Source organism: Fukomys damarensis, unplaced genomic scaffold (genome assembly GCF_012274545.1).
Source record: "Fukomys damarensis isolate Sample0158 unplaced genomic scaffold, DMR_v1.0_HiC HiC_scaffold_21, whole genome shotgun sequence".
Classification (NCBI taxonomy): domain Eukaryota; kingdom Metazoa; phylum Chordata; class Mammalia; order Rodentia; family Bathyergidae; genus Fukomys; species Fukomys damarensis.
The window spans coordinates 38,539,570-38,545,010 of NW_022900933.1; the positions used below are offsets into that span (position 1 = coordinate 38,539,570).

At 45.1% G+C, this 5,441-nt stretch overlaps 1 pseudogene; it reads left to right on the top strand.

Annotated features, from left to right (window-relative positions):
• The first annotated feature begins 661 nt into the window (after positions 1–661).
• On the top strand, positions 662–1,160 carry LOC117287155 (annotated as a pseudogene).
• Positions 1,161–5,441: the final 4,281 nt, after the last annotated feature.

Consider the following 5,441-nt stretch of genomic DNA (forward strand, 5'->3'; position numbering starts at 1 on the left):
AGGAGAGCTTGGAGTAAAGTGTTTCTAGCCCCAAAAGAAAACAACGTCCAACCCAGACTGACATATTCTGCAAACTTATCTTTCAAAATAGATGGAGAAATAAGTTCTTTCTGTGAAACAACACCTTAAGGAATTCATGACAAAAAAAATCAGCCCTACAAAAATTCTCAAAGAAACCCTAGAAAGAGACACTCAGGCCAACAATGACAAACTGTCTAACAGAATGAATGCAATAGGACAGTCGTGCACATAAAAATAAGGGGAAGAAGGGGCGGGGGATTTAGCTCAGTGGTGCCGCCACCTGACTCTAAAGCGAAAGGTCCTGAGTTAGAGACAAGTTCGTGGAAACTACTGGGCCTGGAATGTAAGACAAGAATCAAAGTTTTCATTCTGAGCTGCAGTGCAGGGGAAAAGACCATGCTCATAGCAGCGCCAACGTTTGGAAAAAAAAAAAAAAGGAAGGAGAAGTAAAAAGAAATCAGCAACAGGAAAATTCAGAAATCAGTACTTCTAAGTAGTGATTCTCAAAATGAATGAGCTTAATGCCTCTATCAAAAATCACAAATTGGCTTTCCCGCCCTCACTGCGCTCACTCTGAGCTCCGGGTGCCTGCTTAGCTAGGGTGGCCTTGTCTCCTCTCCAGCCACCATCATGATTAATCTATTGGGACCTCATCAGCCATCGTGAGATGTTTTGCCACATTTACAAGGTCCCCAGATGGCGGACAGGACGTGCCTGGAGGTGGAGGGCAAAGATGGTCAGGAGAACAGAAGATAAACTGATGACTCGCTCATTGTTGAAAACACCTCCCCAGAAGCCTGCAGGGCGAAGGTCACTGGTGTGGATATCAGCCCGAACCATCACCTGCAGGAAACCAGCTTCACAAAAGAGGCCTATGAGAAGCACGTCAAAGATTCTATAAAATCAGTCAAAGGCAAACTTGAAGAACAAAGACCAGAAAGAGCGAAACCTTTTATGACAGGGGCTGCAGAACAAATCAAGCACATCCTTGCAACTTTTTTAAAAAAACTATCAGTTCTTTATTGGTGTAAACACGAATCCAGATGGCATGGTTGCTTTCCTGGTTGCTTATCCATGAGGATGTTGTGACCCCATTTATGATCTTGTTTAAGGATGGTTTAGAAATGAAAAAATGTTAATGGATTCAGCAGTTACCTTAGATCTATCGCTTGTCATAAAGCTGCCTGTCATCCACACAACACCCGGATTTTAGACAAATGGGACCGATGTCATCTTGAATGCTTCGTTTATTTTGACCATGATTTATTGGAAGTGGAGGCATTGTTTTTTAGGGAAAAATTCAAAATATGTCATGTAGGTTGTCTAAAAATAAAGTGCATTTAAACTCATTTGAGAGAATGCCTTAGTTCAGTACACATATAAACTAAATCTATGTAGTGTTTGTGGAGAAGATAGAGAGTTGTCACGGTCCACTGCTGGAAAGCATGAGATGGCCCTCAGACAAGTTCTGCAGTGGAAACTACTGGGCCTAGAATATAAGACAAGAATCAAAGTTTTAATTCTGAGTTTCAGTGCAGGGGAAAAGACATTGCTCATAGCAGTGCCAACATTTGAAGTGGAGCCTTATATATTTCATCACCTGCAGTGGAAGCAGTTAACTCTGAAAGAGATTATCAACACAATGAAAAGGCTAACTCAGTTGGAACAAAAAAAAAAGAAAATCACAAATTGGCACACTGATTCAAGAAACAAAATCCCAAAATATGTCATATACAAAAAGCACATTTAATCCAAAAAGAAATTTATGCAGTAAAAAAATCAAAGGATGGAAAACAGTATCCCATGCAATGGGAGCCTGAAAACAACCAGGAGTAGTGGTCATATTTTCAAACAAGGTAGACATCAAGCCACAACTGATTAGAAGAGGCAATGAAGAATACTACATATTGGTTAATAGTACAGCAGGAAAAGGTAGCGATGATAAACATGTATACACCAAAAACAAGCATCTCCAACTTCATAAAGAATTACTAGATAGAAAAGGTATCAATACACTGCAGTAGGGGACTTCAATACCCAATGTCTCCAATAGGTCAACTGCCAAAATATCAACAAGGAAATACAACCCAAGGAAATATCAGTTGAGCCAATCTTCAAACAAAAACTTAATAGGTATCTATAGTGTGCTCTACCCCTAAAATCAGAAGACACATTCTTCTTTTTGAAAAAAAAAATTAGAAATCTATTGTTTAATCCACTAGCTTCACATAGCTTTAGTTAAACAAACAAAAAAACAAACAGGGCTGGGGATTTAGCTTAGTGGCACCGTGCCTGCCTCACAAGGGCGAGGTCCCAAGTTCGATCCCCAGTGCCATGAACAAACAAGCAAACAAACCAACAGGAGAATCAAGACACTGCTCAAAAGTCCAGATCCTTGCAGCTTCCAAAGACAAGAACCCTGATGTCATATATTCCAATTGGAAGAATAAGAGCCACGACATTTCAGAAAACAAAAACTTTATATATAACTGAAAGGCCCTTCTGGGCTGAAGTAATACAAAAGGGAGAGGGGAAGGGAAGGAAGGGGGATGATAAAGAGGGAGGGAGAAGAAAAAGAAACCCAGAAGAACGGAGTAGAATGAAGTTCCAGTGTTCCAAATCAGCCAGTTACCCATCCGTGTAAGCCTAGTGTTCTGGAGAATATGCTTTCATATTCTGTCCCCTCCTAGAGCTCGAATCCTGATTCATTTCAGAGGTAGTTCCACAGGCAACAGGAAAGACTGTGGGATTAAACCATTCATTTATACTTTTGTGATACCTCAGCAGTGGTCTTATTTCTGGACCAGTTTACAAACCATGCAAGGTTGAAGCGTATGGAGACGGGTGGGAAGACTAGTGACAGAAAGTAAAGAAAAAAGAGGAAAAAGAGGGGGCAAAGTCCCCCTGGGGATAGCCAAGGATATTGAAAGACACCATAAGAATACCTGCAACACTCAAACCCCTTTCTGTAGAAGGGACTTTTCTTTGTTTTTTTTTTGTTTGTTTGTTTCTGGTGCCGAGGTTCAAAGCCAGGACCCTACATCTGCGCAATAGGCACGATGCCACTGAGCTACATTCCCCGCCTGTAAAAGGGATTTTTAAAAAAGATTAAAAGATTGGACCGGGGTTTTAGCTCAGTGATTCCGCCGCCTGCTTTGCAAGCGCAAGTTCCCCAGTTTGATCCCCGGTACCAAAAAATAGATCAATCAATAAAAATTAAAATAGTTTACTCTAAATTAGTTTATGTCCGCTTTCCGTGAAAGCACAGCAGAATACTGCACACTGGGGGCACGCATTGCAATGTGAATGTGCCCCCTCCTTCACACAGCCAGCTTCCCACCTAGCATTTTGTACAACAGATGTCGTAGGCTAAAGTCCAAGTGCGTTTTAGCGATTCTGAAATTGAACTGAGTACGAACCAAACAGAATTCACAACGCAACAGACACTTACACCTAGGACTGTGGGGACACAAGCCTTCCGAGTAAATCCCGGGGCCTGTTCCTGCGGGGTCTTCCCTAAGCCTTTGAGGTTATCTTCAGCTTCGCTTTCAGGCTCCTCGGTGGGCTCCGGGTCTGCCAGGCTTCTTCCTGTGCTAATGTGGCTGGGCAGGGGTTACAGCAGCCACACAGGGCTGCAGCTATAGCTTATCCCTCCTCGTGCTTTCTGTGCCAGAAGATGCATTCTTCTTTGCAGCGCATAGTGCTTTCTCCAAAATAAACCACACGCCAGGCAATAAGGCACGCTGAAGTAAGTGCAAAGGAATCAAAATTGTACCGTGCTTATTATCAGATGATAATGCAGTGAGGCTAGAAATCAATGGCAAAAGAAACCACAGAAAGTGTACCGCTGCATGGAGATTAAACAATACTCTGTTGAATAATCAATGGGTCACGGAAAAAAAAAAATCAAGAAAGAATCTAGGTAGCTACTGGACTCAAACAATAATGCTGGTATGACATATAGGAACTCATGGGACACAATGAGAGCAGTCCTGAGAGGGAAGTTTGTAGCTGCACATGTTGACATCAGGAAAATAGAGCAAGCCCAGATAAATACTTAATGACGTATTTCAAAGTCCTATAAAAATAAGAACAATCCAAATGCAAAGCTAGTATCAGGAAGCTATAAAGATCAGAGCAGAGATGAATGAAATTGCAACTAAAAACACAATACTAAGCACCAAAAAACCAAAGAGCTGGTTCTTGAAAACAATAAACAAAAATGGACAAACCCTTAGCCAATCTGTTACCAAAAAAGGGAAAGAAAGGACCCAAACCAAAGCAATTAGAAATGAAAGAGGTGAAAACACGATGGACACCACAGAAATTCAGATGAGTATTAACTAATTTGAGAGCCTATACTCCAAAAAATTGGAGAATTAAGAAGAAATGGGTTGATTCTTAAATATATATGAATAATGAAAACTGAACTGAAGATATAAAAACCCCAAATAATCCAATAATAAGCAATGAAATTGAGGTAGTAATAAATAAAAACAACTCACCAATTAAGAAATGTACAAGCCAGGGCCTGTGCGGGAGCCCCCGGCCTGGGCAACAACAGACCAGGAAGGCCCCAAAGACCCCAGAGGGGTTTTTTTTCAGCTGCCTGCCTGCCTGCCTGCCTGCGATCACCCAGCGGCGTTCACACGAGCTCCTGGCCTGCGCGGGAGCCCCCGGCCTGGGCAACAACAGACCAGGAAGGCCCCAAAGACCCCAGAGGGGTTTTTTTTCAGCTGCCTGCCTGCCTGCCTGCCTGCGATCACCCAGCGGCGTTCACACGAGCTCCTGGCCTGCGCGGGAGCCCCCGGCCTGGGCAACAACAGACCAGGAAGGCCCCAAAGACCCCAGAGGGGTTTTTTTTCAGCTGCCTGCCTGCCTGCCTGCCTGCGATCACCCAGCGGCGTTCACACGAGCTCCTGGCCTGCGCGGGAGCCCCCGGCCTGGGCAACAACAGACCAGGAAGGCCCCAAAGACCCCAGAGGGGTTTTTTTTCAGCTGCCTGCCTGCCTGCCTGCCTGCGATCACCCAGCGGCGTTCACACGAGCTCCTGGCCTGCGCGGGAGCCCCCGGCCTGGGCAACAACAGACCAGGAAGGCCCCAAAGACCCCAGAGGGGTTTTTTTTCAGCTGCCTGCCTGCCTGCCTGCCTGCGATCACCCAGCGGCGTTCACACGAGCTCCTGGCCTGCGCGGGAGCCCCCGGCCTGGGCAACAACAGACCAGGAAGGCCCCAAAGACCCCAGAGGGGTTTTTTTTCAGCTGCCTGCCTGCCTGCCTGCCTGCGATCACCCAGCGGCGTTCACACGAGCTCCTGGCCTGCGCGGGAGCCCCCGGCCTGGGCAACAACAGACCAGGAAGGCCCCAAAGACCCCAGAGGGGTTTTTTTTCAGCTGCCTGCCTGCCTGCCTGCCTGCGATCA